General features: G+C 47.7%; 1 long non-coding RNA gene across 1 annotated transcript in view; it reads right to left on the reverse strand.

Moving 5' to 3' along the window:
• Positions 1–15174, reverse strand: part of LOC138247393 (uncharacterized) — a 28763-nt gene extending 13589 nt beyond the window's left edge. The window contains exon 1 of the long non-coding RNA XR_011194484.1: positions 15002–15174. This is a non-coding gene — a long non-coding RNA (uncharacterized lncRNA). The remainder of the gene's footprint in view (positions 1–15001) is intronic.
• Positions 15175–27859: the final 12685 nt, after the last annotated feature.

The raw sequence follows: 27859 nt of genomic DNA on the forward strand, positions 1-27859 counted from the left end.
TCTGGAGGTCTTGGTCCTTTTAGATGCAGGGTAGTCCTCTGAGGCTTCAGAGGTCGCAGGACCCTGTGGAGCGCGTCGCTGTTGCAGTTTTTCTTGAAGTGGGGAGACAGGCCGGTAGGGCTGGGGCCAAAGCAGTTGGTGTCTTCTCTGCAGGGCTTTCAGGTCAACAGTCCTTCTTCCTCTTCAGGTTGCAGGAATCTATCTTGCTAGGTTCTGGGAGCCCCTAAATACTCAATTTAGGGGTGTGTTTAGGTCTGGGGGGTTAGTAGCCAATGGCTACTAACCCTGAGGATGGCTACACCCTCTTTGTGCCTCCTCCCTGAGGGGAGGGGGGCACATCCCTGATCCTATTGGGGGAATCCTCCATCTGCAAGATGGAGGATTTCTAAAAGTCAGAGTCACCTCTGCTCAGGACACATTAGGGGCTGTCCTGACTGGCCAGTGACACCTCCTTGTTTTTCTCATTATCTCCTCCGGCCTTGCCGCCAAAAGTGGGGCAGTGGCCGGAGGGGGCGGGCATCTTCACTAGCTGGAGTGCCCTGGGGCGCTCTAACAAAGGGGGTGAGCCTTTGAGGCTCACCGCCAGGTGTTACAGTTCCTGCAGGGGGAGGTGAGAAGCACCTCCAGCCAGTACAGGCTTTGTTACTAGCCACAGAGTGACAAAGGCACTCTCCCCATGTGGCCAGCAACATGTCTGGTGTGTGGCAGGCTGGCAACACTAGTCAGCCCGCACTGGAAGTCGGGTATGTTTTCAGGGGGCATCTCTAAGGTGCTCTCTGGGGTGTATTTCACAATAAAATGTACACTGGCATCAGTGTGCATTTATTGTGCTGAGAAGTTTGATACCAAACTTCCCAGTTGTCAGTGTAGCCATTATGGTGCTGTGGAGTTTGTGTATGACAGACTCCCAGACCATATACTCTTATGGCTACCCTGCACTTACAATGTCTAAGGTTTTGTTTAGACACTGTAGGGGCATAGTGCTCATGCACCTATGCCCTCACCTGTGGTATAGTGCACCCTGCCTTAGGGCTGTAAGGCCTGCTAAAGGGGTGAGTTATCTATGCCATAGGCAGTGTGAGGTTGGCATGGCACCCTGAGGGGAGTGCCATGTCGACTTAGTCATTTTCTCCCCACCAGCAGTGGCAAGCAGTGTGGCTGTGCTGAGTGATGGGTCCCCAGGGTGGCATAAGACATGCTGCAGCCCTTAGAGACCTTCCCTGGCATCAGGGCCCTTGGTACCAGGGGTACCAGTTACAAGGGACTTACCTGGATGCCAGGGTGTGCCAATTGTGGAAACAAAGGTACAGGTTAGGGAAAGAACACTGGTGCTGGGGCCTGGTTAGCAGGCCTCAGCACTCTTTCAAATCATAACTTGGCATCAGCAAAGGCAAAAAGTCAGGGGGTAACCATGCCAAGGAGGCATTTCCTTACACTTGTCCACTGGTTCTGGAGGGGGCGTCGTGCCCTGTGCTTGGTTCTGTGGAGTGTAAGGTCACAGTCTCTCAGGTGGGTGACTTGCCCACTGGTTCTGGAGGTGGCATTGTGCCCTGTGCTCTTGATCCTGGCGAGTCTGGGGTAGGTGGGTGTCTTACCCACTGGTTCTAGAGGGGGCATTGTGACCTGTAATCTTGATCCTGGCGAGTCTGGGGCAGATGGGTGTCTTACCCACTGGTTCTAGAGGGGGCATTGTGCCCTGTGTTCTTGATCATGGCGAGTCTGGGTTAGGTCGGTGTCTTACCCACTGGTTCTGGAGGGGGCATCGTGCCCTGTGCTCTTAAAACTGGAGAGTGCAAGGTCACAGTCTCTCAGGTGGGTGTCATAGGCACTGGATTTGCAGGGGGCAGGCCGCACAGCAGCCCATGGAGGCAGAATTACATACCGTCCGCCGGCGGTGACAGCTGCTCAGTGGTGGTGCTCCTGCTGGTGAGGATAGGCTCCTGCCCTTCCCCTGAAACCTTGGATGGCTTCTCACTGGGGGTGGTGGTGGTAGTGCTGCTGGTGGGAGGAGGCTCCTGCCCATCCCCTGCAACCTCGGACGGCTGCACAACCATGGTTGGTGGTGGGGGCTCCATCACAGTTCCTGTCCCAGGCTCCATTCCCTTCTTGGCAGCAGCTTGGGCAGGCTCGTTTCCCTTCTTGGCAGCAGCTTGGGCAGGCTCCTTTCCCTTCTTGGCAGTAGCTTGGGCAGGTTCCTTTACCCTCAGGACATGTGCCCTGGATCCTTTTCCACCACGAGTGGGTGTGATGACGACTGGGCCCGTGGACTGGGTGGCTGATGTGCTAGGCTGGGTTCTTCCCACCCTGGCCAGACGTGTGGGGGGGGGTAGGGAAGAGGTCAATGGTGGATAGGAACAGTTTTTTTAGGGACAGTGGGGCGGGAAGAGGGAGAAGGTTTGGGAGTGGAGGAAGAGGGAATGGTTGTTGGAGGTGTCTGCTGATTTTGGGTGCAGGTGCATAGGCTGGATGCTGTTGTGAGGTGCATGGCTGTTGGGTGTTTGAGTGCTTGCGTTTGTGTACCTTAGGAGGTGGGGGTCAGACACAGTGGGAGAGGACACAGGGGACGTGTGCATGGCTGTTGTGGAGGTGTCTGCCAGTGAGGTGTGTGTTCTGCTTGGTGTGGTGGTGATGCTGGTAGTGGATGATGATGTATTGCATGCAAGTGGGAGTAGGGACGGAACTGGGAGGGAGGTGGAGGCGGAGGAGGAGACAGTGGAAATAGTGGATGTTGGTATGTCTGCATCTGGATGGTGTTTGTGTGAGTGCCTGTGGGATGAAGTATGGTGCTTGTGTTTGCCTGAACCACTCTTGTGTGGTGTCTTGTGTGCATGCTCGTCTGCCCGTGAGCTTGGGATGGGTTGTGTTTGAGGAGAATGGGACTGGGAAGTGGAAGGTGGAGGGGGGAGGGTAGAACCAGGGACAATGGCTGCCATCAGAGAGGAGCCCAGAGCCTGGATCAATCTCTGTTGGGCCGCCAATCCAGTGTGAATGCCCTCCAGGAATGCATTAGTCTGTTGCATTTGGGCTGCCAGCCCCTGGATGGCATTCACAATGGTTGACTGCCCTACAGAGATGGATCTCAGGAGGTCAATAGCCTCCTCATTCAGGGCAGCAGGGCTAACTGGGGCAGGGCCTGAGATGCCTGGGGTGAAGGAGATGACCACCCTCCTAGGTGAGCGGGCATGGGCAGCTCTATGAGGGGCTGCTGGGAGGGCAGTGCTGGTACGGGGTGGCGGCTGTACCTGTAGCTGGGGTGGTTACAGAGGTGTCCGCCACCACCAAGGAGCTTCTATCAGAGGAGGTATCTGTGTCTGAAGTGTCCCCTCCAGTCGCCGCCGTGGTGCTCCCCTCGCCTCTGTCCCACTGGTGCCCTCAGCGTCGGTGGACTCTGCCTCCTTGGTCCTGTGGGATGCAGCTCCCTCGGTTGCCGCTGCCTCTGCTCCTCTGCCAGATGATGCTAATGCACATAAGGACGGGATGATAAAACAATAAGGGGGAGGGATAAAGGATACACTTGGTCAATGGCTGCGCCAACACCACTGTTGGCATACACAGCACCATCACACAGGGAACAGGCCAATGCAATATGTCATAGCACTACCAGAGAAAATGTTAGCATTCAAGGCATGGGGAGGGGCACAAACCGCCAAATGCAGCACACCTGGGCCCACGCAGCCCTGACCAGTAGTGGATGCTTACAAGCTAGGTAGCAGGATTATCCCCTCAGAACCCTAGCCACCAGGGGACCTATGCTGCAATGTGAGGCCTGGCCTAGGGGCACCCACTGACACACAACCCCCACCCGGATACCACCCTACCATGCGTAAGTTGTAATGATGGGCACTGTACTCCCCCCCTTGTGGCTGCTGTGATGCCCTCAAGTGCCCATCCAGCTCAGGATAGGCCACCACCAGTATGTGGGCCATCGGGGGGGGTTAGGGTTCAACGGGCACCCCTTTCTAGTTGGGAGGCCATCCCCAGCTGGGCCTCCGCCATCTTCCGTGCCCAGCGTCTCAGGTCCTCCCACCGTTTCCGACAGTGGGTGCTCTGCCTGCCATAGACCCCCAGGGTCCGCACATCCTTGGCGATGGCACGCCATATACCCTTCTTTTGACGGGCGCTGACCGGCAGAGGAAATAGGCACAGGAAAATAGTATTAATCAAACAGTCCTGCCTGTTACACTTATGGCCCACCATATCCCTTCACATCACCATTTTCACACACATGGCCCAGCACACAACTACCACGCCACCCAGAGGACATCCACTCACCCCCCTTACCCGAGGCCTTCATACACAACTCCATGCATTCATGCCACATGCATTGTGCCTGATGTGTACTCACCTGTTGGTCTGAAGGCCCATACAGTAGTCAGTACTGTGGTAGGACTCCATCCACCAGTCTCTCCAACTCCGCCGAAGTGAAGGCAGGGGCCCTTTTCCCAGTCACACGGGCCATGGTAGGTTCCAGACCCGGTCACAGCAGCACATGCAGTGTAGGTCCTGTCCTGTGGATGATCAGGTAGCAAGTGAGGAATATGATAGAAAATGGCGGTCACGCCCGCGGTGGTGCATATCGTCACCGCCTGCGTATATCCCCATTGGCCTCTGCACCCCTTAGGGCCCAATGTTACCCAATGAGGAGTTGCATGGCGGTTCCCGACCGCCTCCCGTAACGGCACACAACGTCAGCGGAATTACCTCACTTCCACCTGTCCCTCCACACAGAGCATGCGGACGCCATTTCAGGTGGTTGGGGGCAGGCTCTGGATATTTGCTGCGTCACTGTTGAAAATTGGACATACTATACTAGTCACACTTACCCATTGCAAGTTAATAGCATGCAAAGTTCTGTTGTAGTCCCATTGTTCAGTTTGTGACCGGCTCCTCACTCTTTTGCCCCATAGATTGCTACCACTGCGGATGAATAAGAGATGGAGACATACTCCTGTGTACAGACCCCTAGTGGACTTGGCAACATTGGAGGACAGGCACATCATCCTCACCTATAGACTTGACATGGCCACAATCACAGAGCTGTGTGCCCAATTGGAGCCTGACCTGATATCTGCTATCCGTCACCCCACTGGGATCCCCCCCTCTTGTGCAAGTTCTATCAGTTTTCCATTTCCTGGCAACTGGTTCTTTCCAAGTGACAGTGGGCTTGGCAGCAGGAATGTCACAGCCAATGTTCTCAATAGTCCTGACCAGAGTGTTGTCTGCCCCGATTAAACAAATATTCAGCTACATTGTTTTCCTCCAGGTTGAAGATTTGGCCACAGTGAAGGCCGAGTTCTATGCAATTGAACATATCCCCAACATATTTGGGCCGATTGATGGAACACATATTGCATTTGTCCCCCGTGAAAATGAACAGGTGTTCAGAAATCGTAAGAGTTTCCACTCTATGAATGTACAGATGGTGTGCTTGGTGGACCAGTACATCTCCCACATCAATGCTAAGTATCCTGGGTCGGTGCATGATGCCTTTGTCCTGAGGAATAGCAGCACCCCAAATGTGATGGCCCAACTACAGAGGCACAGGGTGTAGCTAATAGGTGAGCCCTGGTTCCCACCCAGTATATGTTGGTGTATGGGTATGGTGTGGGCCATATAGGATAGTGTGTGGCTAAATGTTGTCCCTCAATATTTCAGGTAACTTTGGTTACCCAAATCTCTCATGGCTGCTGACCTCTGTGAGGAATACCAGGACAAGGGCAGAAGAACGTAATAATGAGGCACATGGGCGAACCAGAAGGATCATAGAAAGGACCTTTGGCCTCCTGATGACCAGGTTCCGGTGCCTCCATCTAACAGGTGGATCCCTGTGCTACTCACCCAAGGTCTGCTATTATAGTAGCACTGCATGTTGCACAACCTTGCCCTGAGACACCATGTGCCTTTTCTGCAGGAGGAGGAGGAGGCTGGAGATACCTGTGTGCCAGCAGTGGACCCTGTAGACAGTGAGGATGAGGAGGCAGAAGATGAGGATGAGGACAACAGAACATCAGTCATCAGACAGTACTTCCAATGACACACAGGTAAGACAGTGCTACTTCACAGTTCAGTGCATTTTTGGGAATTTCTGTGGCATTGGCATGCTGTTATTTCACACTTCTATGCCCACTTACTGTACCCTTTGGCAATTCATTTTACAGATGTTGGTAACCTCACATATGCTCCTAGTGTGATCACTGTAGCCAGCTACAGGTCATACACCTATGCTCATTTTCTGTACAGTTGCATTGCAATGTGTGTACCTGTTGAAATGAAAACATAATAAAAAAATGTGACATACTAAAAAAATCTTTTTTTTTCCCAATGGTGTTTATTGAAGTGGTAAAATATGGAGGGGCAAGTGCAATGGCATGGAGTGATGAGGAAATTCCAGGGTATAGCTCCAATCTATTTGTAGCACAGGTGCATTGTCCAAGGGTACATAGGAAGGGGAGCAATGGCAGTTCAAGGTGGACAGGGTGACAGAGTGGGACACAAGGGTGACAATCAGGAGAGTCTCGTTTCCTGGCGGGGTCTTGGCAAGTGTCTCTGGCTTCTGTCTGGATCGCAGGGAACGTTTGCGGGGTGGTTCACCTTCTGCAGGGGGAGGGGTGCTGGTGGCCTGTTGGTCCTGTGGAGGGGCCTTCTAGCCCCCAGCGGAGGTGGAAGGCTGTTCACATATCTGGCTAGTGGCAGGGTGTGAGACTGCCTCCCTCCTTCATAATGTTGGCCATGTCTGCCAGCACCCCTGCAATGGAGATCAGGGTGTGGTTAATGGCCTGCAAGTCCTCCCTGATCCCCTGGTACTGTCCCTCCTGCAGCTGCCAGGATCTGGACCATCGTGTCCTGGGAATGTTGATATGCTCCCAGGATCTCTGCAAGTGCCTCCTGGAGAGTCGGTTCCCTGGGCCTGTCCTCCCCCTGGCGCACAGCAGTCCTCCCAGTTTCCCTGTTGGCCTGTGCCTCTGTTCCCTGAACCGTGTGCCCACTGCCACTGACCCCAGGTCCCTGATTGTCTTGGGTATGAGGGGGTGGCCTGGGGTCCCTGTAGCGGTGGACACACTGCTGATTGACATGTCCTGGGGAGAGAGGTGTGGGAACGCTGGGTGGGTGCTGTGGTGGTGTTTCCCGATGGGGGAGGCTCTGTGGTGGTGTGTGACTGGGCCTGGGTAAACGTCTGTCCAGAGGTCACTGGTGGACCAGGTTGGTCATCCAGATCCAGAAGACCACAGTTGCTATCATCACTGTGGGCCTATTCTGTTGGGGGACTGGATATTGCTGGCACCTCCTCTATGCTGACATTAGCTGGGGTACCTGTGGGGATTTAAATGCTGTGTTATTGTTTCTGTGTCTGACATATTGTGCATCCGTGGCTTGCCCTCTTTGGTTGTATTTGCCCTGGCAGCTTTCACTAGTGTAAGTTGGTATATGGTGGGTCAGCTGATACTCTCTAGTATGCATGCTTTAGTGATAGGTGTCCATGCAGATCTGTGAGTGGTGTCCATGCACTGGTATGGCATGCAGGGCTTGGCACTGGGATAAGTGAGATGTGATGGTGGGGTGTGTGGGAAGTGGTGGAGTGAGGGTGAGGGTGGGGTATGTGATGGCATGCAGGTAGGGGGGCAATAATAGTAGAGAGTTGACTTACTAGAGTCCTGTCCTCCTCCTGCTCCAGCCAGGCCCTCAGGATGCATGATTGCCAAGACTTGCTCCTCCCATGTGGTTAGTTGTGGGGGAGGAGGTAGGGGTTGGCCGCCAGTCCTCTATACAGCAAGTTGGTGTCTTAATGGAACATACCTTCCCCCATAGGTCGCTCCACCTCTTCCTGATGTCATCCCTAGTTCTTGGGTGCTGTCCCACGATGCTGACCCTGTCCACGATTCTCCGCCATAGCTCCATCTTCCTAGCTAGAGATATATGCTGCACCTGTGCTCCAAATAGCTGTCGCTCTACCCAGATGATTTCCTCCGCCATGACCCTTAGCTCCTCCTCTGTGAATTGGGGGTGCCTTTGTCACCATGGGTGTTGTGTGTGGTGTGTATGTGAGGGTGTGTAGTGTGATGTGTTGGGGTGTGTGATGTGGGGTGCGTGAGTGGTGTATGGGTGTAAGTAGTGTGTGGCTCTGGTTTTGTCTGTGGTCTTGGTGTCTGTCTCGTGCCAATGGTTTGTAGTCCTAAAGGGTTGTGGGTAATGTGTGTGAGTGTTTTATAGTGGTGTGGGTGTGGCATGTGTACGGTTGTCAGGTGTGTGTTATTTGAATTGTCCAATGTGGCGTTGTTGTGTATGTGTGTGTGTATTTTGAGCGCAACGGTACGTACCGCCAATGGTTTACCATCATTGAATGTCCGCCGTGGTGATTTGTGGGTCATAATGTGGTGGGCGTTGTTCTCTAGGCGTAACAGTGTGGATTTTGATACCGCCACTTTATCACTGACCTTTGGACAGGCGGATTTGTGTATGTGGCTGAATAGTGACGGATTGGTGTATGTATGTCATAATATGGTGAACGGATATCTGCCACTGCAGCGGTTTGTTGGCAGCAGTCAGCTTGGCGGTAAGTGGGATTTACCCCCCAATGTCATAATGAGGGCCATAGTGTCCTTGCGGCAGAAGTGATAAAGCAGAATTTGGAATACCAGACACCAATCCTCAGCACTCCCTTAGTGGTAGTATAATATTTGTAGATCTCTCAGTATATAAAAGAACACGTGATAGCATTTCTACCTCATTTGAGGAATGTATACAACAGCCAATTGTCCTAGTTTGTCCAAAACATGTTCTTTATTGTTTATCACGAAAACAGAAATTTCTTTTAGTTTGCTTGTAGATATTACATAGATACTTGCAGCCAACGCTTTTTTTCAATTTTGAACCTCTTCAAAAGGGCTTACATTGTACAAACTCACCAATGGTAACCGATGGTCGTATACAGCGTTTAAATTCTTTCTTGAGGCCGAGTCCTGCCACTGAGGTCAAGTAACCTTAGGAAATCATGAATTTATCCCTGTTAGAATATAAATTCAAATGTGTATGCATTGCTCAGGGATGTGGAATTCCTATCACCCGGGACATCTTGTTTGGGGTCAAGGGCAACAAGTTTTTATGTTTACTTTGTCCTTGGGACAAGTAGGCCCAACCCCCTGCAGCACAAACCCTTTGGCTGCCTGTTTACAGAGAGTTGAACTCTCTGCAGTTGAGATAATGTGTTTCCAAAGGATAATGCTGTTCGAACTTGTATTTATGGTTCATTATTTGAAAGCCTTCATTATTAGGGTGCGTGCTGTAAATAAATGTTTTAAGGTCACACTTCACTACTGACGTTGGTTCCAGTACAAAAAAATAAAACGTGTACACACATGTTTGAAAAGTTTAGGCTAAGAGGCTAAGTATAATGCTCCCAGAATGCTCTCTGATTATATGCAAATGAAGTGTCATTTAGTAAAATGTGTTGATGCATGCTAGTATTTCCCAAAAATATTTCTAATGGAAAATCAGTGTAACCATTTTCAACACTATTATGGGAAGCATGAAAATAAACAAACACTGACAAAGCCAACTGATCTGACATATTTTTATAAGTCTTTTAGTTTTATCAATGCGTGTCTTGTTTTGACATGGCTTTTGTAACACTTTATTGTTGTGGCAGCTACCAGGCCCTCAACATTGTAACAAACATTGGCAAAACCCCCCCCAAAAGTTTTTGAACTCTTAAAGCACACGTTGCCACCAGCGGCATAACAAAGGCCCCGCAGCCGCCCTCCAGGGGGCCCAGTCAGCACAGCACCTGCCCTGAGTGAGTCTGGAGAGGGGGCTCCTCCATGTTCTTTGCAAAGGGGCACCCTCCAGTTTCGTTACGTCACTGATTGCCACTGTAGTTCCTGACACTGAACAAAACTACTTTGTGTGGCAATATGCTCCTTGTGGAAGAGCAGAATGCGATCACTCACAGTAAAGCCAGCCAAAAGAGAGAGAAATAGAAGTTTAATAAAAACAAAATGTCTTTGTTAACACCAGACCTAATTAGGGACCAAGACCCACATGTAGGTAGCTTTTTGCATGTCGCAAACAGCGACTTTCGCTGTTTGCGACGTGCAAAAAGCACATTGCGATGCACAAACCCAGTTTTGCGATTCAGTAACCTGGTTACCGAATCACAAAACGGGTTTGCGACTCGCAATTAGTAAGAGGTGTTCCCTTCCTAATTGCAACTCGCAGTGCAATGTAGGATTGTTTTGTGACCGCGAACACGGGCGCAAACCAATCGCAGTTTGCACCCATTTCAAATGGGTGCTAACACTTTCGCAAAAGGGAAGGGATCCCCATGGGACCCCTTTCCCATTGTGAATGTCACTGTAAAAAAAATTTCAGAGCAAGCAGTGTCCTGTGGACCACTGCCTGCTCTGAAGAAATGAAACAAAAACGTTTCATTTTTCGTTTTTGTTATGCATCTCGTTTTCCTTTAAGGAAAACGGGCTGCATTACAAAAAAAACTGCTTTATTGAAAAGCAGTCACAGACATGGTGGTCTGCTGTCTCCAGCAGGCCACCATTCGTGAGGGGGTCGCAAATTGCGACCCACCTCATGATTATTCATGATGTGGGCATTTGCGAAGCCCTTGCGAATCACAGATGGTGTCAAGGACACCATCCTACATTCGGATTTGCGACTCACAATTTGCAGGTCACAAATCTGAACCTACCTACTTGTGGCCCCAAATTCTTAAAGAAAGTCACAAAAGTGCACCCATGGTATATGTCGTACCCATATAAAATATTTGTGAACTGTATTTTAGCGTGGGTAAATACGATGTGTAGATTTGCTCATGTGAAAATCTATTGAGCATTTGCAAGTTCATTTTCCCTCCAGCCACTTTCTTCCCAACCCTGGAAGAAGTTCTAATTCTGCCATTGTCAGGAGTAAATGTCCAACCTTTCTTATTATGGGAAAATATTAGAGAGAAGCTGGCAAAAATCTTTAAAACATGCAGGTTAGTAGGTTTGCAGACTCAAAGGCATTCCAGCCCTGGAACTATTGCTTACTGCTTCCTCCAGCCCCAGTATGCAGATCTGCAGAAAGGTGGCAAAATAAGGAAATTTCTACAGTAGGGATTGAAACTCCAAGTATTCAAGCCCTACTATGGTAGTAGCCCTGGCATAATCAGAGAGGCTATTAATTGCTGCCATAATTTGTCGCCACACTACATGGCACCAAAGGGACAAGTAGATCTTTTTACAGGACAAGTAGATTTGAGAATCAACCTGTCCCCTGGACAAGTAGATATTTTAATAAATTCCACACCCCTGATTGCTGTACCTTGGATGTTTCACTCTTATCTCGTCGCTGTTGCAGATTCCGTGTGAGCACAGATGTGCTCTCTTTGTGAGCTGCATCTGCCACCATGTGTAAGTTCACAATTACTTAAGGTTATTTGACTTCAGTGGCAGGACTCAGCCTCAAGATTGAATTAAAGACTGTATGCAAACATCAATTATTATGGGTCAATTTGTACAACGCAAGCCCCGAAGAAGTTTAAAATTGAATGAAATGCTTTGGCTACAAGTCCCTAGACTACAGGCACAATTTATATACAACATTTTTTGTGTGGTGAACAACAAAGAAGATGTTTTAGACAAACATGGACAATAGACTGCTGTATACCTTGCCTGAATGAACTTGGATTGCTATTGTGTGTTCTTTAATATACTGAGACACCTACAGCTGATCTTCTACCACTGAGTGCTGAGGATTGGTGCCCAGAATTTTGTAGGAGGGTAGCGCTAACTGTTATCCGCTGATATGGAGGTGGTGATTGGCTCCCTCAATTGCTTCCTGCAACCCAACCTCATTACCATATTTGATATAGTTACTGAGGTTACAATGATGTGTATGGTGATGTGCATGTGTCCTAATCACTTTTTGTAAATAATTTCTGGTGAATTTGGAATACTAGAGTCTATGAGTGCAGCCACAAACTATGCATATTTATAAAAGTCCAGTGGTTTCATAGATCCAAGTGAGGGAAAAATGGTCCCCCTGCCTATTTCAAGGTAATAAACTACAAGCAAAATAAGATCATTGGGCCCCCAGGGATGTGGAATTCCTATTGCCTGATGCCTGGGACATACTGTTTGGGATCAAGGGCAACAAGTTTTAATGTTTCTTTTGTCCTTGGGACAAGTAAGCACAACCCTCTGCAGTACAAACCCCTTGGCTGCCAGTTTACTGCCAGTTTACAGAGAAGGAAAGTGTCTGCAGTTGAGGTTACATGTGTGTTAATGCTGTTCGAACTTACATTTATAGTTCATTAATGAAAAGCCTTTATTTTTAGGGTGAGTGCTGTAAATAAATGTTTTACGGTTACACTGCACTACTGACAGTGGATCTAGTAAAAACAAAAAAAATTACAAACATGTTTGAAAAGTTTAACAATATGAATGTAAGTATAATGCCCCCAGAATGCTCTCTGATTAGATGCAAATATTTGCAGAAGCTTGTAAGCATGAGTGATGACTGTTTGCTTTCAAAATAAAATGTTCAGAAAACAATGTAAGTAGGAAAAAAAGAGTTTCACTACTATGAAATTTTATGTGCCATTTCTTTGAAGCGTCATTTAGTGAAATGTGTTGATGCATGTTAGTATTTCCAAAAAATATTCGTAATGGAAAATCAGTGTAACCATTTTCAACACGATTATGGGAGGTATGAAAATAAACAAGCACTGGCAAAGCCAACTGATCTGACATTTTTTGTGAGTCTTTTGGTTTTGTCAATGCATGTCTTGTTTTGACATGGCTTTTGTAACACTTTATTGTTGTGGGAGTTGCCAGGCATTCCCCATTGTAACAAACACTGTCAGCACCTGCTCTGAGCGAGTCTTTTGGGGGTGGGGGGTGCTCCATGTTCTTTGCAGGGGGGGCCCCTCCAGTTTTGTTACACCACTAATTGCCATAATAGTTCCTGGCACTGAACAAAAATACTTTGTGTGCCAATATGCTCCTTCTGGAAGAGCAGAATGTGATCACTCACAGTAAAGCCAGTCAATAGAGAGAGAAATAGAAGTTCAATAAAAACAAAATGTCTTTTTTAACGCCAGACCTAAATAGGGACCCAATTCTTAAAGAAAGCCACAAAAGTGCACCCATGGTAAATGTCTTTGAATTAGTGGCTTTCATGAACTCACAAGAGCTCACAAAAGTAGACTCGAAAATCTTACTCCTAGAAAATATGTGTGAACTGTATTTTAGCATGAGCAAGTATGCATGCGTAGATTTGCTCAAGTGAAAATCTACTGAGCGTTTACAAGTTCACTTTCCCTCCAACCACTTTTTCCCCCATCCCTGGAAGAACATCTACTTCTGCCATTGTCAGGAGTACATTTACAGCCTTTCTGACTATGGGAAAAGATTAGAGAAGAGCTGGTGAAAATCCTTAAAACATACAAATCAATAGGTTTGCAGACTCAAAGGCATTCCAGCATTAGAACTATTACTTACTGCTTCTTCCAGCCCCAATATGTAGATCTGTGGAAAAGTGTCAAAAGAAGGAAATTGCTATAGTATGGACTGAAATTGCAAGTTTTCAAGTCCTACTATAGTAGTAGCCCTGGCGTAATCAGAGAGGCTATTATCAGAGCTCTTACATAATGAGATTGCTGTCATAATTTGTCACCACACTACATGGCACCGAAGGGACAAGTAGTTTTTTTTTTAACAGGACAAGCAGATTTAAGAAGCAACCTGTCCCATGGACAAGTAGATATTTTAATAAATTCCACACCCCTGGGCCCCTCAGACACATGGGCCTAACTGTCACTGCCCCTGCTGCACTACTGATAACTATGCAGCTCTTAAAGTCCAGAAACAATCCAAGCATTCTGCTCTTTGGCAGTACTGCAAAATCAGCCCAAAACGACCAACCTCTCCTTTTCCCACATTAAAAGGGTCTTTTAAATTTATGCCACTTCAAAAAATTAAACTAGCACCCAGCTGCATGCCTTCGCCTTCACTCTGTTATTTTTTTGTTTGTCCTTTTACCTAGTGTTGGATTAAACACAGTTCTGGAATTACAGTTATTCACTTTTGGATTTAATTGTTAGCATAAACGCCCCCTCTTGGGGCTTACATTAAGGAGTCACTGCTACAATGAGTCTGTTGCCCTGTGATACACTTTCAGAGAAATCTGTAGCCAACAATCTGTTTAAAAAGCAAAACTACATGCCCTAGAATGCATTGTGCTCTTGTGTAAAAAGCTGATATTGGCTGAAAGTACCACACACTATGGCGCAAGGGTTACCTTTAGCTGTGAACAACAATTTACCACATTTGACTCATGACTTGGCATTACTCAATGCTGGTGCAAAGCAGAAGCCAACTTCTTGCAATGCAGCATAAGAAGTAAACTGTGCATGCCCTTACTGGGGGATAGGCAAGTCTTGAGAATAGCAAATATTTTTAAACTATAGATTTTCATGTAGCACACAAGGGGTTACAGTTATAGCATTTATCTCATTACATGAACATAGCTGATCATGTTGTACTCACGATAAAGTGTCACTTGTCACACAAAGACATTGAAATGTAATGCTTAAACACGCTTAAAACACGAAATTATCATGCATAAGCAACAATCTGAAAATGTGGCAGATATGTAAGAAATATATCAGCCAACTCTTCCCATTTTAAGGTACTACAAAAGATTGAACATGATGTTTAAATAAACTGACATTAAACATGGCCTTTCCGTCTTTATCAGGCAGGGGTTGTTACAGTGGCTGTAGAACACATTTAAAAGTGTTTTCTTCTTCCACTTGCTGCTCCAAATATGTAACGAAAAGAAATATGCTTTAAGGGACTTGCCTAATCTGTGATTTGCATAATTGTACTGGTTTGGCAGGGACATTAAAATACTAATCGTGTCGGTATAAAACGGCCAATTGGCAATCTACCGTGTGCGCAACCACTGTATTTGCACATTGATGTCATTTACCTGAAGACAAACACCGTACCTCTATTCACGACCTTCCGCTGCCCAAACAGGAGCTGTTGGTTCTTTCTTCTTTCAAATGAAGTGACAGAAGAAACTTGCTACTGCTACCCTTCTAGAAAACAAAATGGTATGGAAATAAACTGTAGTTGTTTCTTTTTCGCATTTCTGATAGGGCCGTCCAGAACTTCTGGGTTTCTGACAGGCATGCGCGCGTTCACCGTTACATAATACGCATGCGCATGAAAATGCGTGCGCATGCGTTTATGAGGAAGTGACACTGACGTGACAGGAGTATACGCCGCAGGAGCATCGGTCCTGGCCGTCGTGAGTACGGGACCGACGACGGCCGTTAAAGAAGTGAAAGTGGGCTGCTGATTCCAGGTTGAATAGGTGTCTAGGCAAATTCTGGTCAAGGTAGTTAGTCACCTTATTCTTCACTCAGCCTTTTAAGAACTTCAGGCAGTGCGGCACAAGGTCATGACCCTGCATCTAGACCTTTCCTAGTAACCCTCAGAAGACGAGCAGATGCCCTATAACATCCTGAACGCCAAACAGCAGAGACCTAAATGATTCTAGGTGACATAATATCTAAAAAAAACTTTCACACCTGATCTCAAAGTATCCTCTTCTACAAGAGACGGGGAATCTGTAATGTCCCGTCCTGCAAACCTCAAACTAACTGTCACAAATTACTGTATATGGCCAGTAGAAACCACAGCTTCAGAAGGGTGTTTGGTGTGTGACACCCCCACATAAATGCATTCTTGGCTTGGTAGTTGGGTCTAGGGGCTTTGAGTCAGCTCTGCTTTGTGTTGATTTTTTTCGTCGTTATTTCACTAAGAGGTTTTAACTTTGTATTTTTTGCATCAGAGACACATATATGGTGACCGGTTTACCAGGAAAGTAGTAAATATGATCCCACAAAAATGCTCCTTGAATCGGTGCAAATTAACTACTTTTTGGAATACGTAAACATTGGCAGTAGTAGCCTTCTTGGAAAGCTGTGCCAGTCTCAGGTTTCCAGACATACTACCGGCTGTCAAACACCCCAAAGGTGATGGAACTAATGCTTGCAAATAGTCTAACTACTAGCAGTCCCTCAGGGCGGCATTCCCATCCATCCTTTTTCACCCACAGTGCCACTCTAGACAGAGAGCCACCTAAGGGGAACAGTCCATCCTGAATCTTGGTTATGTCACCTGTCCATGTTGCAACCCAGTGCTTTTTTAGTTGGCAAATTTGAGATTCACACCTACTAAATTTCAGTGAATAAGCTGTGCCCCCGAGTGCAGATGTCAAAATACTTACACTTCAGAGCCCACTCACTCCCTAAAGAAACCTGAAATACCTCTTGTTGAAAATCCCAAATTACTCCTGACTGTAAAGGACTCCTTGTAGATTCCAGATTTCCCCTCCCTGTATACGTATTAGAAATAATTAAAAAAACAACTCATTCACTGCAGCAGCATTCTCACACCTATGGCATAACATTCTTCAAGTGGGGACCCGAAAATTCATTACAAATCACTCATTACTCACACTTGATACTAGGCCTGATTACAAGTACGGTGGTCCTGGGACTGCTGTACCTGCGGTGGCGGTTTGACCACAGCATCCTTGGTGGTCTCACCACCAGATTATGAAGATGGCAGTCAGACTGCTGCAAACGCCAGGATCTTCGATCCCGCGGCAGCGATGGTGGGAAAAGCCGTGGTCAGTTGCGGCGGTGCTGATGCCGGCACCACCATGCTGATCATGACTTGCCTGACCTCGCCATGAAAAGCTCGGCGGAAAGGCAGGGAATGGGCCCCAAACAGGGCCACAGGGCGAGTGTGTCCATTGGGCATTGTGGCTAGGGACACATGTGGTGCCCCCTAAGCCTGCACTGTCGGTGCACACCGCTGAAATGCCCAAAATTGTGTACGGCAACAGAGCACACAAGGTGCATCTGGCACTACACTGCACCGGCATGTGCTTTAGGCATGCTGCCGCAGTGACACCGCTGCAGGCACTACCGCTAGCCAAGCTGTAGTGTTGTAATACAGCGGTGGGGAGGCTGCCATCTTGGCAGCATCCTCCTGAACTCTATATTGGTGGTCAGACGGTCAGACTTCCAAGATCATAATCAGGCCCATAGTTTTTTGATGACACTCTCAAAATACTGCTCACTTAGGCCAAAGATTAATCCGCTAGATACCTCAGAGTATGACCACAGGGCTAAACAGCTGTTCATTAGAAAGTCCAAAAACACACTCAATTCAGACCATAAAGTACTTTCAATAAAAACTTTAAATGCCCCTCACTAGAGACCACAGAACATCCTGTTAGTATGAGACCTCTCATACATTGTAGTGTGCCTAACCTGCCCATCACTGGATCTTAAATGGACTTGGGCAGAGACATAAAAATAACCCCAACTGTACGCAATCAAATATACCTTGTTTATACTCTCAAAGTTATATTTTTCTGCCCAAAAGATCCCTCATCAGTACCCTGAGACACTATTCAAATGTATCATGGCACTCCAGATGTATAAAACAAAATACCACTTGTGTGCGTCTAAAATAGCTTCTATTTATACTAACAAATGTGTTGACAATGGATCATTCACATAAGCTGCCCTGTGAAAAATATGATGAGTGATATGTTGTTTGTGTTTGTACTTATTGACCCAAGTTCATTTTAGGAGGTTGCATATGAATGAGTGCCATTACTGTTATACCATTTGATGTTGTGGTTATGTTTTGAAATTGTGTTTCTAGAAACAGTACTAACAGTTCTATGACACTTAGGCCCTCATTACAACTCTGGTGGTCGGTGTTAAAGCGGCGGTAATATCGCCAACAGGCCGGCAGTAAAGAAATTGGGATTTGGACCATGGCGGCTACCGCCATCTAAATCCGCCACTTTAACACACCGACCACCAGGGTGGTAACGGCCACTGGGCTGGAGACTTCGGTCTCCAGCCCGGCGGCCGCCACAATCCCACCCTCGGGATCACGACCCGGCCTCACGCCATGGTTTTCATGCCAAAGTTACCGCCATGAAAACCATGGTGGTAGGCACGATCTGTGCCAGGGAATTCCTTCCCTGGCACTGATAGGGGTCTCCCCCTCCCCAGAGTCCTCCCCCACCCTCCTGCTTCCTCCACTGCCCCCGCACATATACACACCCACATGTGCACCCATATACACACATGCACACATGCATACCCACCACCACCCATGCATGCACACATACATACCCACACACCAACATACCTTGTCACACACATGCATTCACAACACTCACAATCACTCATTCACGCATGCATCCTACGTGACTCACACCCGCATGCACGCATACCAATACATACACACAACACCCCCCACATACACATACCACCCCCCACATACACACAACACCCCCTACCCCCTTCTCCGGTCAGAGAACCCGACTTACCTGCTTGCAGGGGTCCTCCGGCTGGAGACTGTCCGCGGCGCTGCTGTCAGCAGCGCTGCCGTCCGCTGCCATGACCGTCTGCGGTGTTCCTCCAGCATTCTGGCGGAATACCATAGGCAGTCATGATACCGGTAGACGTCTGTTAGCCACGGCGGAGGTATGTTGGCGGCCGTCGCCTTGGCGGTAGGTGGTCAATACCGCCAATGTTGAAATGAGGGCTTTAATGTGTGGAGGAAACATTAATTTCCCTTAGATTTAATGTTATTTGTATATCTTTTATTAATTACTATTTGTAAGAAATTGGGTTAATGGTTAAGGGAAGTGAAACCGTACTCGAGCAGGAACCACAATCCTTATCAGGGTGAGGTCACAAGCAAACCCTAAATCAACCCATGCTTATCCCTCAGGTAGCTTGGCACAGAGCTGTCAGGCTTAACTCAGAGGCAATGTGTAAAGTAATTGTGCAACACTTAAAAGAGTAATAACATGAAAACAAACACAAAGGGGATCTCACACCAGATTAGAAAAATAGAGTAATTTTTAATAACTAAAACAAGAACAAAACAATAAAAATGCAGTTAGTAGAACTGGAGATATGCAATTTATAAAAGTTCAGTGGAAATAGTGCCAAAAAATCACAGATGCCCAACTGTAGATACCTGTTCGTGGCAGACTGGGACAAAGTTACAAATTCAGGCCGACCGTGATGGAGCACGAATGGCTACAGGGGGCTAGTTAGGCCTGCTGAACAAGAGTACCTTAACTCCTGGTTGTCAAGCATTGCAAGGTCCCACACTGAGGATGCGTCATGCTGCCAAGGCTATACGTCAGTTCAGAGGAGCTGCAGAGCTGCAATGCGAGGTCCACAGTTGTCTTCGAGCGTCCCATAGACGAGTGCTTGCAATGCAAAGTCTAGCATTGAGGATGTGTCACGCATTTGAGGTGATGCATCGGTTCCATAGAGCTGTGAGGCTGCGACGCGAGAACCTGCGTCATCGTCAAAGCTGCAGTCAACAAGGGATTTGCAGTGCGAGGGCCATAATCTATGATGCCTCTCACAGTAGTGTTCCAGTGCGAGGTCGATGCAGAGGCGTTGTGCTGGGAGAACACTCATAGTATAGGTGATGTAATGTTTCTGTTGACTTCACAGATGGGCTGGCAAAGCACCTTTAGGCCCACTTACAAGGGACCAGGACTCGGGTGGCACCACTTGGCAGGGTAGGATTCACAGATGGCAGAGTCTAGGTGCTGGGTTCAGGGTTGTTTGAGCCTTCTGTCCCTAAAGGTCTAGTCAGATGCGGGCCAACAAGCCCTTAGAGTCACTCTGGGGTCCTAGGTTCAACAGATGTGGGTCCAGACTTACACGCCCAGGCAAGAGGGCAGTAGGTCATCGCAGCAGGGCAGCAGTCCTTCAGAGCAGCAGTCCAGCAGTGTGTCGGTCCTTCCTTTCCTCTGCACAGCAGTCCTTCCTGGCAAAATATATACATGTCCACAAGTGTAGTGAAGTTGTGGTGTCTGAGGTCCAATATTTATATCTGGGCCTTCCTTTGAAGTAGGAGAAGCTTCTGGAGGTTTGCCTTTGAAGTCCCCAAGCATCTTGCCTTCCCTGTCTTGGCACCAGACTAACTACAGGGGGTATGCAGCCCTTTGTGTGGAGGCAGGACACAGTCTATTCAAGTGTAAGTAGGGCTATGCACAGCTCTGTCCTCCCCTCCTGCCAGTGATGGCCCATCTAGGCACTCCCAAGCTCTCTATTGTGTGTGACTGCCTAGGAGAAATACACAACGTCCAACTGTCAGCTACATACACTCATGTGACCTAGAGATAGGCTGCAGACACTAAATGACTAATGACCAATCTCCTACGCAGGCGACACCCAACTCATCTTCTCGCTCACTGATGACCTCACCAAAACCAACTTCCACTTATGCTTGACAAGTATAACTGACTAGATGAAAGAAAACTGCCTGCATCTAAACACGGACAAGATTGAAGTTCTGATCTTCTGCAAGAGCAGCAACATATGGAACAGCTCCTGATGGCCTTCAGAACTAGGACACGCACCCACTCCCTCCGAACATTCGAGAAACCTCGAAATCATCATTGCCAACTGGCTCACCATGGACTCACAGATTAGCACTTTGTCCTCCGCCTTCTTCTTCACTGTGCGCATGCAACGTAAGATCTTCAAGTGGCTACGACCACACACAAGATGTATCGTGACACAGGCACCCATCACCAGTCAACTAGACTATGGCAACACCCTCTACGTAGGAATCTCCTCACAGCTCCTACACAGATTTCCGACCATACTGAATGCTGCAGCTAGACTCATCCTTGATGTTCTCCGATGATCCCACATCACACCATACCTAAGGCAACTTCACTGACTCCCCGTGCAGAAGAAGTGTGTATTCAGTGTGTTGACCCACACACACACAAAGCTCTTCACAACCAAGGGCCCACCTACATTAGCCACCGCCTGAATTTCCACCAACCATCAATATGACTACACCCCACCTTCCTATCCCTTGCCCACACTACACGCATCCACTGAAGCAGAAGTGGAGGACATGCTTTCTCCCACATAGCAGCAAAAACCTGGAACAGCCTCCCCACACAATTCCGGACCATAACCTCTCATCCAGAATTCCCTAGAGCTCTCAAGGACTGCCTATTCGAATAAGCCTCTGAGACCTGGAAGTGCCTGGATACCCTCGAGGGTGAGTAGTCACTCTTTACAAATCCTGTTTGATTGATTGATTTAAGGAAAATGCCAACTTTCTTAAGGTGGCATTTTCAAAACTGTAATTTAAAATGTGATTTTACCATAAGCGAGAATTTTTCATTACAATTCCAAGGACACCAAACATGAACTAGGTATATGCTTCCATTTGGAAATTATCACTCATTAGATGTAACTCTAATGTTAGTCTTCAGGAGAGACAGGTCTTGTACCAGTGAAAAAACAAATTTAAGAGTTTTTCACTACCAAAACTTGTAAAACTTAATAGTACATGTCCTACTTTTTAAATATACCATACACTGCCCTCCGGGCTGTTCATGCCCTACCATAGGGGTGACTTATAGGTATTAAAAATTACGTTTGTGGCCTGGCAAAAGTTTTTTTTTGCCAGGTAAAAAATGGCAGTTTTAAACTGCACACACAGGCTGCGATGACAGTCGTGAGACATGTCTAAAGGGCTATTTAAGAGGGTGGCACAATGAATGCCGTAGGCCCACTAGTAACATGTAATTTAGAGGCCCTAGGTAAATGTGGTGCCATTTTACTAGCGACTTACAAGTAAATTAAATGTGCCAAAAGAAGGTAAGCCATTTCTACCAAGTTTAGAGGAGTGAGCACAAGCACTTTAGCACTGGCTAGCAGTGGTAAAGCGCACAAAGTGCTAAGGGCAGCAAAAACAGGATCAGCAAAAAATGGATGAGAAAGGCAAAAGGTTTGACGGTGATCCTGCAGAGAGGGCCAGGTCTAAACCTATTTTTATATTTTAATGACATGCTGATACGACAATAGGACTCTAGAGAGAGGTGGGAGTTTCAGTGTTGGGAAGAAGAAGTACTGTTAGAGGAATAAGTTATTAAGGGGGTGAAAGCTTAAAGGGGGAGGTTGATCTTCAGTTGCTTTCAGAAAGACCTAGTGTTGGGTTTGGTGCAGAGATGCATTGGGATAGACTTTCAGAGGGATGATTGGTAATGGTGCAAAGATTGGCTGCCAACCTGTCAACGTTTTGATGATAGCATTGCAAGACAGTTGAAGGAAATCAACCAGTGCCATCTGGTTAGGTTGCTCAGCTAGAGGCTAGTTGTGTGTTTTCAAGTCAACCTTTAACTTGAAATTGTATGTTTTACCCCAATTTTCTGTTTTTCCTTCCCTTAAATACACAGCACACATTTTAATAGGTGTTAGAACATGATCTTTTTGATTTTGTAAAGTGTATGTGACTAAAATATATTTGACGTTGGATGCTTCAATATGGGTTCTACTGGAAAACTTTAGTGTGTATAACTGGAACAAAGTCTGGTTATTCAGTACAATAACCTCACAACAGTGTTTAACGAGGGTGGTTAACCACTGTTGTGACATTTTCCAGGGCAAGCACTCACTTCCCCTTTTTTTTCTGCCATCTCTCCGGGATCTCTGGTTGGAGGTGTCACCCATCTTCTTCCACCCTTCCAAGGTCTTTAAAGACCTGAGAAAGTGTGAGATTGTGGGTGGTACTGTGTCTATAATAACCACCTTCTACCCTGTCAGCACAGAAGATTTGAAGCCACACAAAGAAGCAGTTCTTAAGGAGCAGCTGCAGAGTGATTCCAGCTGTCCACACTAAGGCCCCCATTACGACTTTGGTGGTCTGAGGACTGCCAAAGTGGCGATGGTGATGGCGGTTGCACCGCCGCCAGACCGGCGGTGAAGACAGCCATATTATGACCATGGTGGTGTTCCCAACAGAACACAGCCAGTACCGCCAGTGCGGGTGGACCACCGCAGCCTGCGGTAGACATCTCCAGGGCGCCGGGGACCATCTTTCCACCAACCATATTACGACCCAGCACACGCCAGGATTTCTGGGGCGTTATCACTGCCACGAAAATGCTGTGGAAAACGACCAACATAAAAGGAGACACTCACCTTTAGGAACACAGACACGTCCGCAGCCGCCATGGAACCCGAAATGGAAGTGTTCCCACTGCTCCTGCTGGCCATACAACTTCAGAATCAGCGACGACAATGAAAACAACACCCGTAAGTACACCCACCTAGCACACACTGGAGGGAAGGCCAATAGTACACACCCACACACAACCCTGCCACCGCTAGCGACTCCCACACACACGCAAACATACACCCACCCCAACACACAAACACATCTACATACACACACAAACACACACACACCACGTCCAACATACACGTTTCATACACACACACCACACTGCATACACACACCACTGCCACTGTCAAACACATCCACACACAACACCACCAAGTCACACTACCACAACACCATCGTAACCACACAAATGGATTGGCAGAGAGGTACAACTCACACCCCCACAGGAAAACACATACTGGCAGCAACACATAACAACAGCACACAACCAGTACAAGCAGTAACACTGCCAAACAACGTGTCACATCACACGCCACGTCCACCCAACACACAAAGTACATCACAGATGCATCACAACCTATACACTACTGCCATACAACACCAGCACAACACATCACAACAAATCCATAGCACAACTCACCCACACAACTCATGCTGCTACACAAACACATCACGTACATTGAAGACACACACTAAATCGTACATACAGGGATGTGGAATTCCTATCGCCCGACGCCCGGGACATCTTGTTTGGGGTCAAGGGCAACAAGTTTTTATGTTTACTTTGTCCTTGGGACAAGTAGGCCCAACCCTCTGCAGCACAAACCCTTTGGCTGCTTGTTTACAGAGAGTGGAACTCTCTGCAGTTGAGGTAATGTGTTTCCAGAAGATAATGCTGATCGAACTTGTATTTATGGTTCATTATTTGAAAGCCTTCATTATTAGGGTGAGTGCTGTAAATAAATATTTTAAGGTCACACTTCACTACTGACGTTGGTTCCAGTACAAAAAAAAAACGTGTATACACATGTTTGAAAAGTTTAGGCTATGAGGCTAAGTATAATGCTCCCAGAATGCTCTCTGATTAGATGCAAATGAAGTGTCATTTAGTAAAATGTGTTGATGCATGCTAGTATTTCCCAAAAATATTTCTAATGGAAAATCAGTGTAACCATTTTCAACACGAATATGGGAAGCATGAAAATAAACAAACACTGACAAAGCCAACTGGTCTGACATATTTTTATAAGTCTTTTAGTTTCATCAATGCTTGTCTTGTTTTGACATGGCTTTTTTAACACTTTATTGTTGTGAGAGCTACCAGGCCCTCAACATTGTAACAAACACTGGCAAAACCCCCTCAAAAAGTTTTTGAACTCTAAAAGCACACGTTGCCACCAGTGGCATAACAAAGGCCCCGCAGCCGCCCTCAAGGCGGCCCCTTCAGCACAGCACCTGCCCTGAGTGAGTCTGGAGAGGGGGCTCCTCCATGTTCTTTGAAAAGGGGCACCCTCCAGTTTCGTTACGTCACTGATTGCCACTGTAGTTCCTGACACTGAACAAAACTACTTTGTATGCCAATATGCTCCTTGTGGAAGAGCAGAATGCGATCACTCACAGTAAAGCCAGCCGAAAGAGAGAGAAATAGAAGTTTAATAAAAACAAAATGTCTTTGTTAACACCAGACCTAATTAGGGACCAAGACCCACATGTAGGTAGCTTTTTGCATGTCGCAAACAGCGACTTTCGTTGTTTGCGACGTGGAAAAAGCACATTGCGATGCACAAACCCAGTTTTGCGATTCAGTAACCTGGTTACCGAATCGCAAAACGGGTTTGCGACTCGCAATTAGCAAGGTTGTGTTCCCTTCTTAATTGCGACTCGCAGTGCAATGTAGGATTGTTTTGTGACCGCGAACGCGGGCGCAAACCAATCGCAGTTAGCACCCATTTCAAATGGGTGCTAACACTTTCGCAAAAGGGAAGGGGTCCCCATGGGACCCCTTCCCCATTGTGAATGTCACTGTAAACATTTTTTCAGAGCAGGCAGTGGTCCTGTGGACCACTGCCTGCTCTGAAAAAATGAGTCGAAAACGTTTCATTTTTCGTTTTTGTAATGCAACTCGTTTTCCTTTAAGGAAGCAGTCACAGACATGGTGGTCTGCTGTCTCCAGCAGGCCGCTATTCGCAATGGGGTCGCAAATTGCGACCCACCTCATGATTATTCACTAGGTGGGCATATGCGAAGCCCTTGCGAATCACAGATGGTGTCGGGGACACCATCCTACATTCGGATTTGCGACTCACAAATTGCGAGTCGCTCTGACTCGCACTTTGCGGGTCGCAAATCTGAACTTACCTACATGTGGCCCCAAATTCTTAAAGAAAGTCACAAAAGTGCACCCATGGTATATGTCGTACCCCTATAAAATATTTGTGAACTGTATTTTAGCATGGGTAAATACGCATGTGTAGATTTGCTCATGTGAAAATCTATTGAGCATTTGCAAGTTCATTTTCCCTCCGGCCACTTTCTTCCCAACCCTGGAAGAAGTTCTAATTCTGCCATTGTCAGGAGTAAATGTCCAACCTTTCTTATTATGGGAAAATATTAGAGAGAAGCTGGTGAAAATCTTTAAAACATGCAGGTTGGTAGGTTTGCAGACTCAAAGGCATTCCAGCCATGGAACTATTGCTTACTGCTTCCTCTAGCCCCAGTATGCAGATCTGCAGAAAGGTGGCAAAATAAGGAAATTTCTACAGTAGGGATTGAAACTGCAAGTATTCAAGCCCTACTATGGTAGTAGCCCTGGCATAATCAGAGAGGCTATTATCAGAGCTCTTACATAAAGAGATTGCTGCCATAATTTGTCGCCACACTACATGGCACCAAAGGGACAAGTAGATCTTTTTACAGGACAAGTAGATTTGAGAAGCAACCTGTCCCCTGGACAAGTAGATATTTTAATAAATTCCACACCCCTGTACATATACAAAACATACATCTGGAAGGAAAGGCAGGACAACTATGTAAACCTCAACACCAACGGGTGACAGGTGCAGATATATTAAAATCATATTCTCAGGAAATATATAACTATATACAACAGAGGCCTAATGGCCAGTCCAAAAGTGTCTATTTCCCCAGACACACTGGGCAGACCTCTGGCCCCAACTTGACTCCTGACTGCAAAGTGGTCTCCACATGGCAGGGGCATCAGTGGGGCATTGGGTCTTTAGGTTTGGGTGGGTGTCCTTAGGGTTGGGTTTGGGAGGGGGCTTTAGATTTGATTTTGAGGGGGGAGGGGCTTTCCCCTTAATATGGCCCTTAGGAGGAGGGCCCTTGCCCTTTTTTGTGGTGGTAGCCCCCCATAGGAGTGGCATGGGCACTACCTGGGGGGCCATTTCTAGGACTGGGGGGTGAAAAGACTGGGAATGGGGATGGAAGGAGGGTGCTTGGGGGAAACAGGGACAAGGTCAGTGGGAGGGAACAGGGCAAATTCGTGGGAACACAAGGGCGGTCATGGGAAAAATAGGTGGGAGGAGAGGGAGTGGTTTTGAGGTGTGTCTTGGTAGGTGCCTTGGGTGGAGGTGCGTGGGTGTAACCATGTGTGTGCTGGGTATCTGTTGGGTGGGTGAGTGTGGACATTTAGGTGTCTTGGGAGGAGGGGGGAGGAGATGCAGGGAGATGACAGGGTGGATGTGTGAGTGTCTGTTGAGGTGGTGCCTGCAGGTAAGGTGGATGTGTGCTGCATGTGGGGATGTGGGTAGTTGTGGTGAGTGTACATGTGGTGAATGGGGTGAATGTATGGGGTCTGCCATTGTGGTGACGGTGGGCATGATGGGTTTGGGAATGGATCTGGGAGTGTTGATGTGAAAGCAGGTGTGAGTGGTGTGTCTGAGGGAGGAGGTGGGGGGAGTCTGTGTAGGGAGTGGATGTTGTTGTGTGTGCATGTGAATTTTGGCTGTGTGTATGGCAGTGGTGTGACTTGTGGTGCCTATGTTTGTCTTTGCAAAGTGTGTCTGTTGAGGTGGATGAATGCTGGTCTGACTGTGTGCTTTAGATGGGTGTGGGGAGAGTGGTGTGGGATTGGGCACAGGTAGCTGGAGGGGGGGACGGATGACGAAGGGACCCTGGCTCCCGTCAATGAGGAGGCCAGAGCCTGAAAGAATCTCTGCAGGTCAGTCAGGGCACCGTGAATGCCTTCCAGGAAGGCATTGGTTTGCTGCATCTGTGATGCCAGACCCTGAATAGTATTCTCAATGGTTGACTGTCCCACAGAGATGGACCTCAGGAGGTCAGTAGCCTCCTCATTGAGGGCAGCAGGGCTGACAGGGGCAGGAGCAGTGGTGCCTGCGGCGAAGGAGACTCTCACCCTCCTGGATGAGCGGGCACGGGCAACTGGGTGGGGAGCTACAGGGAGGGCAGTGCTAGTAAGGGGTAGCAGACAAGGATGGTGTTGGGCTGGTCCCGGATGGGTCTGCCACCGCCAGGGAGCATCCATCGGAGGAGGAATCCGAAGAGGATGTTGTTGATCTAGTCTCCCCTGTGGCACCTTCCTTGCCCTCCATCCCACTGGTCCCCTCAGCTCCGCTGGTATCAGCCTCCTGGGTGCCGCGGGCTGCAGCTTCCCCACTCGCCGGTGCCTCTTCTCCTTTGCCTGGTGATGCTGATGCACACAAAGGCAGAGGAGGAGAGGGAGGGTGGGAGAGAAAGAAAGGGTGCAGTGAGTCAATACCTACACATCGTGCACACAGACTGACACCCTAATTAACTGCTGGTATGCCATGCCATTGCATACC

This window comes from Pleurodeles waltl, chromosome 7 (assembly GCF_031143425.1).
Source record: "Pleurodeles waltl isolate 20211129_DDA chromosome 7, aPleWal1.hap1.20221129, whole genome shotgun sequence".
Classification (NCBI taxonomy): Eukaryota; Metazoa; Chordata; class Amphibia; order Caudata; family Salamandridae; genus Pleurodeles; species Pleurodeles waltl.